Below are 13,255 nucleotides of genomic sequence, written 5' to 3' on the forward strand. Positions count from 1 at the left end.
GGCCCAGGATCCATGCTCCTCCTGGCCACGCTGCTTGGTCCTTTGTTGGTGGGAAGTTCTCTCACGGCCGTCGTTCAAGGAAGACCAAGGTGCAGCGTTGTGAGCGTACATTTTATTTTATTTAGTAAAATGTCGCCAACAAAACAAGAAATAACAAAAACGACGGTGAAGCTTACAAGGGCTATAGTGCCCCTCACAAAGATAACTCCCACAATGACAAAAGGGAAAAATGCTGCCTAAGTATGATTCCCAATCAGAGACAACGATAGACAGCTGTTCCTGATTGAGAACCATACCCGGCCAAACAGATCAGGGTGTGATTTGCCCACCCAAATCACACCCTGACCAAACCAAATAGAGACATAAAAAGGTTCTCTAAGGTCAGGGCGTGACACTGGGTGTACAGAAAGTGCTACGGTAAATATCTTAAAGTGTCGTGAAAATAATTCGTAGCCTACTGTGCTTTCCAATAACTATTTTACTCACAGACTGAGTAGAAAAATGATCATGGCACTAAAAGCAATAAACAGTGGTAGAATGATTTTAACTGGTTTAGTGTATCACCCTCCTGCAGCTGAGTTAATAAATCATGTTATTAAATGTTGAAATGAGATGGAGTGAGACCTACCAAGCTCTTAAGTTCAAATATTTCCCAGAGTGTGAGTTTACAGCCTGTGTGACATGCTTGCCTAATGAAAACCTTACACTAAGCCTTGAGTTTTGGCAATGACAAATATGACAATATTTGTATCAAATACTCCTGACCTATATTTTCTGTCAGCCTGCAGGCTGCATGTCCTGTACTGTAGTGCAGGGGTTTTCAAACTGGAGTCCGTGGCCCTCCAAGTGTCAGCGGATGTAGTGTTTTATTTTAGAATGACACTTTTTTGGGGGGTGGGGGGGTTATGTGAAAATAATTATTTTATGAATATCATTAGCTGTAAGAGATTACCATTGTGGATACCATTGTAATGTTCTTGCGTCCAGTATGAAGGAAGTATTAGTGCAATGACTGGAAGTCTACAGGAACAATTAGCATTCTAGCTGTTCCTGTTCAGCCGACTCTGGGGAAGTAGATAAAGGGCTTCATTGTCAAAACTCTCGCTTTAATATGAAGGAAATTGCAGTAATTGGACATAATTACAGGGTTTTTTTTCTGTATAAAAAATTAGGCAGGGCATGTACAGGAAGTGGTCATTTTCGGGATGGAAAAACAGTACTTTCAGTGAGTGTCAACTTAAATGACCAAAGCCAGATTGAAAGCATGCAGAAAATGTATTGATCAAATCAAATAAAAGCTAGACAGTCAGGGAGAATCAAAAACAGGTATTCATGGCACATGCCCATTGATTTTCTTATAATGTTTGAGCTGAGGAACACAGCATTAGCCCTGGAAAAATGCGTAGAATTGCAGAACATTTGCTTGTCTGACAACTCTATACCAAACCTTGTAGAATTGCTGGAAATTTGTTTAAAAATGGCAACATTTTCTCACAGCTTCATGGAAGATTTTCACTGGTTTGCCTGGGCAAGAAAATCTTGAAAACCCCTGCTGTAGTGTATAGCCTTTGATCTATGTTTGTCCATGTACAGTGCCTTGCGAAAGTATTCGGCCCCCTTGAACTTTGCGACCTTTTGCCACATTTCAGGCTTCAAACATAAAGATATAAAACTGTATTTTTTTGTGAAGAATCAACAACAAGTGGGACACAATCATGAAGTGTAACGACATTTATTGGATATTTCAAACTGTTTTAACAAATCAAAAACTGAAAAATTGGGCGTGCAAAATTATTCAGCCCCCTTAAGTTAATACTTTGTAGCGCCACCTTTTGCTGTGATTACAGCTGTAAGTCGCTTGGGGTATGTCTCTATCAGTTTTGCACATCGAGAGACTGAATTTTCTTCCCATTCCTCCTTGCAAAACAGCTCGAGCTCAGTGAGGTTGGATGGAGAGCATTTGTGAACAACAGTTTTCAGTTCTTTCCACAGATTCTCGATTGGATTCAGGTCTGGACTTTGACTTGGCCATTCTAACACCTGGATATGTTTATTTTTTAACCATTCCATTGTAGATTTTGCTTTATGTTTTGGATCATTGTCTTGTTGGAAGACAAATCTCCGTCCCAGTCTCAGGTCTTTTGCAGACTCCATCAGGAGAATGGTCCTGTATTTGGCTCCATCTATCTTCCCATCAATTTTAACCATCTTCCCTGTCCCTGCTGAAGAAAAGCAGGCCCAAACCATGATGCTGCCACCACCATGTTTGACAGTGGGGATGGTGTGTTCAGCTGTGTTTCTTTTACGCCAAACATAACGTTTTGTATTGTTGCCAAAAAGTTCAATTTTGGTTTCATCTGACCAGAGCACCTTCTTCCACATGTTTAGTGTGTCTCCCAGGTGGCTTGTGGCAAACTTTAAACAACACTTTTTATGGATATCTTTAAGAAATGGCTTTCTTCTTGCCACTCTTCCATAAATGCCAGATTTGTGCAATATACGACTGATTGTTGTCCTATGGACAGAGTCTCCCACCTCAGCTGTAGATCTCTGCAGTTCATCCAGAGTGATCATGGGCCTCTTGGCTGCATCTCTGATCAGTCTTCTCCTTGTATGAGCTGAAAGTTTAGAGGGACGGCCAGGTCTTGGTAGATTTGCAGTGGTCTGATACTCCTTCCATTTCAATATTATCGCTTGCACAGTGCTCCTTGGGATGTTTAAAGCTTGGGAAATCTTTTTGTATCCAAATCCGGCTTTAAACTTCTTCACAACAGTATCTCGGACCTGCCTGGTGTGTTCCTTGTTCTTCATGATGCTCTCTGCGCTTTTAACGGACCTCTGAGACTATCACAGTGCAGGTGCATTTATACGGAGACTTGATTACACACAGGTGGATTGTATTTATCATCATTAGTCATTTAGGTCAACATTGGATCATTCAGAGATCCTCACTGAACTTCTGGAGAGAGTTTGCTGCACTGAAAGTAAAGGGGCTGAATAATTTTGCACACCGAATTTTTCAGTTTTTGATTTGTTAAAAAAGTTTGATATATCCAATAAATGTCGTTCCACTTCATGATTGTGTCCCACTTGTTGTTGATTCTTCACAAAAAAATACAGTTTTATATCTTTATGTTTGAAGCCTGAAATGTGGCAAAAGGTTGCAAAGTTCAAGGGGGCCGAATACTTTCGCAAGGCACTGTATCTGCACCCAGATTTGACTACCCTATCAGGGGGAGCTGGAAATAGAAGCCAATGCATCCATGGGTTGGGTTTAGGGCAGGTGTCCCCAAATACATTCAGCCACAGGCCGATTTTTTCGTTGAGTGGATGGTCAGGGGTCCGGAACATAGTTATAAATGATTTGTACACTGCAAATTGACCATAATAACCTGAAACAGATATCGAATTTGACAAAAATAGAATAATTTCGAACCTTGATTACACTGGGATGACCATTTTGGGGGGCCAAATATAATCGGTCTGCCTATTGGGGGTCCCTGGTTTAGGATGTCTAGCATGTCAAAGTTACACTGCATGCCATTTGGGGGCAGTAAAGAGAATGCGTCTGCAGCACTGTATAATTTCTCAATCACACTGACATACTACATTCATGTTGTGATGTTCTTAAGGATGATTCTTCAGACTGTTTTTCTCCCTTGAAAGATATAAGGTAAGAATAAAATGCAACCCTTTTTCTGATTCGAATGTGTGTGTCACGTGATGGGGGCGTTTGCGTTTTGCTTCATATGTCATGACGTACAAGCCGAGTGCTACGCTGAATCCCTGGCAGAACGATACATACAGGATCCAATGGTTTTGTTACTAATAACCCTATAAACGAAGATCAGGTGAGTAACGTATTAAAATGTGCACGTAGTCTAAACTGCTGTCAACAAAGTACAGGAGGTAACCTGGTGGTGCACACGTTGGCAATATGTTTACAATGGTCCCCATCCATAACATAATGTAATCTGTATTTACCGTTGTAAAAGTTATCAACAAATATTTTAAGCTATTATATAGATATTGATAGCCTAACAACTTTGTTACAAAGATTTAATTGAATGTGTTCTTAAAACAAGTTAAAGTCGTTATGCAGTGGTTCCCAAACTTTTTATTCACGTACCACTTTATCAGGGTCAGCGCACTCTCAAATGTTTTTTTGTTGTTGCCATCATTGTAAGCCTGCCGCACACACACACACACACACACACACACACACACACACACACACACACAGTATACGATGCATTTATTAAACATAAGAATGAGTGTGAGTTTTTGTCACTACCCTGCTCGTGGGAAGTGACCAAAATCTCTTATAGGACCAGAGCACAAATAATAATGTAATAATAATCAAGAATTTTGCTCTTTATTTAGCCATCTTACATATAAAACTTTTTGTTCATCGAAAATTGTGAATAATTCACCACCAGTTAATGAGAAGGATGTGCTTGAAAGGATGCATATAACTCTGCGATGTTGGGTTGTATTGGAGAGAGTCTCAAGTCTTAAATCATTTTCCACACAGGCTGTGCCTGTATTTAGTTTTTATGCTCGTGAGGGCCGTGAATCCACTCTCACATAGGTACGTGGTTGTAAAGGGCATCAGTGTCTTAACAGTGTGATTTGCCAAGGCAGGATACTCTTGAGCGCAGCCCAATTCAGAAGTCTGGCAGTGGCTTCTGATTAAATTCCATTTTCACAGAACCGCTTGTTGCAATTTTGATGAGTCTCTCTTGTTCAAATATCGGTAAGTGGACTGGAGGCAGGGCATGAAAGGGGTAAGGAATCCAGTTGTTTGTGTCATCCGTTTCTGGAAAGTACCTGCGTAATTGTAAAAAGTACCTGCGTAATAACTCACTCAGGTGCTTCACTATATCACATTTAACATTGTCCGTAAGCTTGAGTTCATTCGCCCACAAAAAATCATACAGTGATGGAAAGACCTGTGCGTTGTCCTTGTTAATGCAGACAGAGAAGAGGTACAACTTCTTAATCATAGCCTCAATTTCCAACGTCCCTGTCTGTTGTTCGGTGGTTTCCCGGGTACAGGGGCAGTAGCTCTTAGGCTGCATCAGATTCACAACTGTCAGTGTCCATGCTAGCTGTGCTAACAACAAATGTAGAATTACTGATGCTAGCATCTGATGTGCTTGTGGAAGCAGAACAACTTGTGTCGTCGACAGGTGTAGGTGTAGTACTGCTGGTAGTAGCAGTAGAGCTGGTATGTGTCTCTATGGGCCTTACTTTTTTAAAACAATTTATCTGTTTTCGAGCAAACGGAATGAGCAGCAGTTAGTGGAATTCCCGCGAGTAACGGTTAGTGTGATTGGATGCTAATTATTTGACTAGGCTACCTGTATTTTACATGGTTGTTATTTCGCTAAACACTAGATGGTTTAATTTTATTTTGGGCAGTGAAACGAGGCTACTCAGGCGAGAGAGAACCTCAATCAAATGTACAGCCCCGTTGGAAACTATAAGTGGACTGTTTGAAAATGTGAAGAATTATATATACTTTTGAAATATTATAATAGTTGTTTAAAAAAAAATGTGAATCACATTTTAATTTGGCGTATACCCCCGGTGGCATTGTGCGCACAAAATGTTGGGAATACCTGATCTACAGGGTTATAAAAGTGTACTGTATAAAGTACATCCAAGTAGATGGCATGTCAATGTGACATGCACTTTTTGCATAGCTGTGTGGTTACTTAGGCAATACCACGTATTCCTCTCTCCTAGTCAGTTTCTTGCATGACCAGTTCATACTATTAACATAGCCATAGAGACCAGTGCTCTAAAACCCTGTTAGGGTTTAATATTTTCCCGATATTTTACAAATGTTCCATCCGGTGAATAAATAACTTTTCTCCCGGGTAACCGCACTAAAATGTTTGGATTTGATTGGAGCTTTGATCGACACGACAATTCTACCTAAACCTGATGAGCCCTACATTAAATACATTTTATGAGCCCAAGACCAAAAAAAGGCCAAGTGATTGTTCCTTTATCCAATACATAGCCTATGATATGGCTACCGCCTATGATATGGCTACCAGACATATCAAAACAGAAATGTATAAAAATGCCAAAGATGTAGCTATATATGCTCTCTTGGTTAAATAAATGAAACAAGCTCCAGTAGGCTAATCATTTTGATTTTGGACTGTATAACTTAACTGGACTGTATAACTTAACTGGACTGTATAACGTAACTGGACTGAATAACGTTGTATTATATGGACTGGAATTACGCACCTCATTCAAACCATGAAGCTGGGAGAGAACATGCAATGCTGGTGCAGGACTTGCGGATTCATGCCCATAGGGGTCAGATTTGTCCTGTTTAAAATTAATATACTAATAATAATAATACTACTAGCCACATAGCAATTTTATGAAGTTTGCTTTAGCTAGCCGATAGGTTTCCAATCTCCCAACCTCAATCACTAGCTACCAAGAAGCCATTTCATTCTATCAATCAAGTTAGTTATACAAGCTAGCTACTCTATCTTAGGTGGCAAGGTTGGTAAGACTTCAGAAAAGAAAGCAATAACTAAATGTACTGAGTAAGACTCCCATACATTTCAATCTTTTACCCATATTTTTTAGCAGAGATGCAGAGAAGCATCCCTCCCCCATATGAAGTATACGTGACCCTAGTTTCAAGGAGCTAGGCAGATGTCGCACGGCACTACTTCACGGGAGAGACATTTGAACATACAGTGCCAGTCAAAAGTTTGGACACGCCTACATTCATTCAAGGGGGTTTTCTTTATTTTTACTATTTTCTACATTTGTAGAATAGTGGTGACATCCAAACTATGAAATAAAACATATGGAATCATGTAGTAACCAAAGAAGTGTTAAATAAATCCAAATATATTTGAGATTCTTCAAGGTAGCCACCCTTTGCCTTGATGACACCTTTGCACACTGTCGGCATTCTCCTAACAGTCTTGCCAAAACTGTAGTTTGTTAACAAGTAATTTGTGGAGTGGTTGAAAAACAAGTTTTAATGACTCCAACCTAAAGTGTATGTTATCTTCTGACTTCAATTGTATGTTGAAAACGTTTTTGGGAGATGCGATAGATCACTGGGGATCATTCAATATTTTATTTTGTTGTTTGATGAAAAAAAACATCTACATTTAAATGGTGTAAGTATTCATTTACATATAGTCCCACGGAAAGTTTCCACCTCTGAATATTCCCCCAAATGTGCAACCCTAATACAAACGATTTTCATCACTTTGCTACAGACAAATTGTAAATCATTTTTCCAGAATAAGTTTTCATCAATTAGAACTCAGGAATCTAGTGGATGTGACTTGTTCCATTTCATTCCCACCAATTGAGAGAGAGAGATATTTCTTAGTAGTGAATACAGTAAAGTTGGATAAAAAAAAAAAAACATTTTAAAGATAAACAAATGATCTGGACCATTCAGAAATTACCGAATCAAAATGATTGTGTGATAAAATTGGTATTATCAGCAAAGAGCATGTGAAGTATGGTAGAAGATGCAGTGGCAAGGTCATTGATATAGATTAGGAATAACAAAGGTCAGATTATCCAACCCTGTGACACCACAGGATAGCTTGGCCCTGGTAGATGCACAGCTATTTGCATAAACACATTGTTCTCTATCATAAACATAACCAATTACATGTATGATCATGAAAACCGTAATAATGCAATTTAGAAAGTAATATTTCATGATCAATCATGTCAAACACTGGATAAATCCAAAAAGATGCCAAGAGCGTATTCATTATTGTCAAGGGCTGTAAACATCTTATCCCCAAGTTGCAAAAGAGCCATATCTGTGGAGTAGTTTTTACGAAAATATAAAAAGATTATAGGTGCAAAAGATCATAGGTTCAACTCACTGACGCCATGCCACAATAAGGAAATAAATGTGTTTGCATGATTAATTCCTAAGCAAATGTCCTATCTGTGTTTTGGAGTTCAAAAGAGAAAATAAGGTAGCAGTCTTATTGCCACGTTCAGTGAAAACCTCCAAGAAACCTATAATGTATGTTCTCATTTACACTAATAAAACCTACCAGGAAAACTTTCAGGGAACCACAGTAAAACGTTCTCAGTATCTCCCTCAAACCCCCAAAAATAAAGGTGAATTGTTCACTTTAAAAACGTTTAGTTTTACAGGTCAGGAAATGCATGGCTTCGTTCTCAGAACCAATAGGAAACCAAAAATGTGTGTTCCCACAACTTCTAAGGGATCAAATGTGCTAGCTGGGTCTTGACTTTAACTGACTTTTTCTATCAAAAGGGGACAAGGTGGGCCTGATATGATGGCTGAAGAAGACTGCTGTGCCTCAGCGAAGAGTGGACCACATGTCCCTTTAGTGCTGAAGAGAAGCAGGAAAACAGGAAGGCAGCTGTTTCACACCAACTAAAAAAGCTGTGCACATGCAACTCAGAGCAAGCCAAGGCCCAGGTTCTGGGGTTCATCCCCATCCTAATTGGCTACCAACTCAGAGACTGGATCCTGGTTGACGTCATGTTTGGGTTGATAGTGGGCATCCTGCTGGTGCCCCAGTCCATCGCCTACTCTCTGCTGGCGGGCCAAGACTCTATCTACGGCCTCTACACCTCCTACTCCAGCATCATCTATATCCTGCTTGGCACCCCACGCCACATCTCTGTGGGCATCTTCGGGTGCTGTGCCTGCTGGTGGGCCAGGTGGTGGACAGGGAGCTGGCCCTGGAAGGGTACCTCACAGAGAGTCGCGGTAACAACACTAGACTGGGCCTGGGGAACACTACTGTAAAAAGTAAACACAGAGCTAGGCCTGCTGGTTAGGGTGATGGTCTCAGCCTTCTGTGTGTTGGGGGGCACTTAGAGAGCCCAGGCCTTAGAGCTGGGCTAGGCCGGCCAATGGGAGCTTTACATGGACCTAGCATCCTTCAAGGGCCTGCAGACCCAGCCTGGGGTGGCCATCTTCCGCTACGAGGCGCCCATCTACTACGCCAACCAGAGCCTGTTCAAGACGGCCCTGTACCGCTGCCTGGGCCTGAACCCCGTCAAGGAGAAGGCCAAGCAGAGGAAGCTGTAGAAACAGAGGACGGAACAGGAAGAAGTAGCCATGACAGCAGGAGAGGAGGGCAGGACTAAGATTGAGAAAGAGACGAAGTTGACCACCGCCACCAAAATCTTCCTACCAAATCAAGTCAACTTTCACTCAGTGGTTATAGACTGCAGCAACAGCATCAACTTCCGGTAGACAGGCAAATCTCTAGTATGCTCAACTGGAAGGATACTGTTGGTTTACAGTATACTAAAATGAAGTAATAGTATGTAGTATATACACTCATTAAGTATGTAGTATACAGTATGTTAGTATGAGTATTCGAACAAAGCTATGGAATGTGTATGTGTGCCATTCAGAGGGTGAATGGGCAAGACAAAAGGTTTGAGTGCCTTTGAACATGAACATGGTATGAACATGGTATGTGTCTAGAACTGCGACGCTGTTGGGTTTTTCACTCAATCGTTTCTGTGTGTATCAAGAATGGTCCACCACCCAAAGGGCATCCAGCCAACTTGACACAACTGTGAGAAGCATTGGAGTCAACATGGGCCAGCATCCCTGTCGAATGCTTTCGACACCTTGTAGCGTATTCTGAGGGAAAAATAGAAGTACAACTCAATATTAGGGAGCTGTTCCTAATGTTTTGTCTTATTCAGTGTACATATACAGTATCTATCTCAAACTACATAAAACACAACCAATATTGTTATTGTGCCATACAGGAACATGTGTAAATGTATCCAAGATGCTGTGCCTTTTTCGAGACACTTTTTGCAAGACTACAGATTATTTGATTTGAAAGTTGAATGTCATGTTTACAGTACAGCTACACAGTGTAACATTTTGAGCAAATATTGTCAGACTGTGGACCAAAAATGAACTTTCTGTTACAATCTCATCTAAGATATAATCCATTGTCATGCTTTAGGACAATAGCAATGTTCTGAGATGGTTTATGGTCCATGATTTAACACCACATTTATTTCTCCATGTTTGGTTCTTGTGCAAACAGTGGGAATGTTACTGTTGTTGAATTTGTTTAGCCTTTTTCATTTTAATTCATTAAGGCAAGTCCGTTAAGAACAAATTCTTATTTACAATGACGGCCTACCCCGGCCAAACCCTATCCCGGACAATGCTAGGCCAATTGTACACCACCCTATGGGACTCCAAATCATGTGCCAGTTTTGATACAGTCTGGAATCAAACCAGGGTCTGTAGTGACATCTCTAGCACTGAGATGAAGTGCGTTAGGCCGCTGCGCCACTAGGGAGCCTTTGTTACTCTGGCAGAAATAGAGCTGCCGTCAATAAGATGAATGGTCATAGTCACTGAAGATGTCTGTTTTGAATACCATATAAGATTGTCAGTCTTATGTTGCTTTTGAAATGATACATGGTTGTTTTTTTGACCTGCAACATGTTGAAGTAGTGATTTATATTGTGTTGTCTTAGCTTTTTGGAACCAAACTATTTACATTCACGATGAATGAGATTGTAAGAAGTTCACTGACATAGATCGTAATATATATAGATAGATATTTTTACAGGCTGATGACTATGTTGATCGTACTCTTGATCACATTAACGAACCAAAAAATACTGTGTCGTTATAATGCTATTACTATACATCAATGTCATTGTTTTTCTTTTTCAGATATGCTGTTATGATTGCATTCCATTTCCTATTTTCTTTGAATGCTTTAATTCCTGGAATACATGAATAGGTGCAATGATGAATGTATTGAAGCCAGTCAGGAATAACATTGCAATGAGTTGCGATGTTCTCTCACCTAGATGACTATGCAAAATCCAATGTTTACTGAAGCCTTTACAGGGGAGTGTGTATTCTCGCAACGTCCATATTATTGTGTTGAATTTGAAGGATGGTGTGGGGATGAATTTTAAAAAGCCCTGCCATGCCCTCCTCTAGTTACAAGCATGATTCAGGGATTTCGCTTATTAAAATGTACTTTTTACACAGTACAGAGTTCTCATACCCCTTTACTATAAAGAAAACTAACACACTTGTTTCTGTGTAGATGATGAGTTTATAGTGTACAGACAGATTGGCAGGTGTCCTGAGGGGGGTGTACTGCAAGAGGAGTTATTTGGCCGGTAGGGCTACTCAATGTGACCTCTGCCCTGAATGGGAGTAGTAGTGAAGGGCAGTCAGGTAGACAAGGTGAAAAATGCCTCCATTGACCAATTACAGCCTTCCGGACTGCTGCTCAGTGACACTCAGAATCCTCCACTCCAGCCAGCTTAGGCCATGGCAGAAGTTTAAATTTACTGAGAACGTTTCAGTTTTATATCGGAAAGATTTGGTGATACCAGTTCAAAAACAAAGCTTTATTTAAAAAAAAAAAAATCTATAGCTTTTGTGCTTTCAGGGTTTGATGCCTTAATGCTTTATTATTTTTTATTTTCAATGTATGTTTTTATTGTTGTTTAGTGTCCTCTTGTACTTTCAAGTGCCTCTGAGATTGTTATATCATGTTTTATGAAGTTCTGACTGTCCCTGTATTTACGTACACCAGTCTTTTGCTCTTTGATTTTGAGTTGAAAAGACTTAAAATAAGTCTTGTTGGCTTTTTCAAAAGCTTTAAGGCCCCCCATGCTCCTTTTTATCACTTTTTTTTAATCATCACTGTCTAATAAATCACTGTTTTATTTCATGAAATTAACCCCATGTTTATTTTGTATCTTTTATTTAGCTGAGTCTCCTTTTGGCATTGAAATGCTCAATGATTATGTTGGCGTGTTACCAATTTAAATATATTTACATACAAAGCCCACATTGGCAGATTGGATCGTCTAGACTCCAGAGCAGGGGTCTCCAACCCTATTCTTGGAGAGCTAACCTCCTGTAGGTTTTCACTCCAACCCCAGTTGTAACTCATTCAGTTTTTCGACCAGCTGATTATTAAAATCAGGTGTCATAGATTAGTGTTGGTGTGAATCCACAGGAGGGTAGCTCTGCAGGAACGGTGTCGGAGATCCCTGCTCTATAGCCTACCCCGCCTACCCCTTCAAAGTAGGAGACATATGCAAATAAAAGATGACTGGTCATCGGTCAGAATAATCAGATTAAATTGCGATGTCATGCTATGGGCTTAAACTCCATCCCACCTGAACAGGCTGAAATTACAGGCATGTTTTTTTCACTTAAAGGGCATTACCTTCATTTTCACATTTTTTGTTTTATTTTGACCTCGTAGTGCGGGTAGGAGCGTTGGGCTAGTAACCGAAAGGTTTCTGTATCGAATCCCCGAGCTGACCAGGTAAAAATCAGTCGTTCTGCCCCTGAGCAAAGCAGTTAACCCATTGTTCCCCAGGCGCTGATGACGTGGATGTCGATTTAAGGTATCCCCCCGCACCTCTCTGATTCAGAGGTGTTGGGTTAAATGCGGAAGACACATTTCAGTTGAATGCATTCAGTTGTACAACTATGTATCCCCCTTTTTTAATTTTTGACTGCACTCCCCTGGTAAAATTGGCAGTGACGTTCAAACCTTCTTTGGTATCATGGTGTTCCCACATTTTTGTCCATGCCGTCACCTACTGTGCAGGAGTGTTACATTTTGTGATACAAAAGGAAAGGAAAACAATTCACCACGAACTAACCCTACACCTATTTAATACTATTTAATAAAAAAAATAAAAAGAATCACCACCCCATTCCACTATTTGACCCTAACTGATTATTTCGTTCAACACACCTTAACTCTTCTGCAGGTAAACCTTGTACACCCAAGCATCTATTCTCTGTGATTTACATTCCATTTCTGCAGTACAGTTGATAACCATGGCGATGAATGCTAAGAAGCCAACATTAATGAAGCACAAATTCGTATCACTCTGTATTGGCCTAGGCCTACTGCTCAACCTTCACCCATCATACTTTGCTCTCTATACTGCCTCAGCATACGACACCTGTTTTACACCACTGCTGCAACATGACCATATGCCTGGCATCTAAAACACCTTAGAGGGTTTGGCACAAAGCTCTCACGGGAGAACTGACTTTGTCAGGTAAAGACTCAGCTTAAAACCTCAAAAGGACAGACAGTGTCTTCTCAGTTTCACCACACTCGCCAAACGACGGGAGTCAGATACAGGGAAACTTCAATTTCAGTTGTTCCACCTCAGCCTTTAACGCCACCCAGGAAGAAACACAGAAAATAAT

At 40.4% G+C, this 13,255-nt stretch overlaps 1 long non-coding RNA gene across 1 annotated transcript; it reads left to right on the top strand.

Annotated features, from left to right (window-relative positions):
- The first annotated feature begins 3,747 nt into the window (after nt 1-3,747).
- Nucleotides 3,748-11,753, top strand: LOC110488580 (uncharacterized). Its single transcript, XR_016486198.1, has 2 exons — nt 3,748-3,851; nt 8,306-11,753. It is a non-coding gene; the product is annotated as an uncharacterized LOC110488580 (long non-coding RNA).
- Nucleotides 11,754-13,255: the final 1,502 nt, after the last annotated feature.

The sequence above is a fragment of the Oncorhynchus mykiss genome, chromosome 14 (genome assembly GCF_057628025.1).
Source record: "Oncorhynchus mykiss isolate SJ-2025 chromosome 14, ASM5762802v1, whole genome shotgun sequence".
Classification (NCBI taxonomy): Eukaryota; Metazoa; Chordata; class Actinopteri; order Salmoniformes; family Salmonidae; genus Oncorhynchus; species Oncorhynchus mykiss.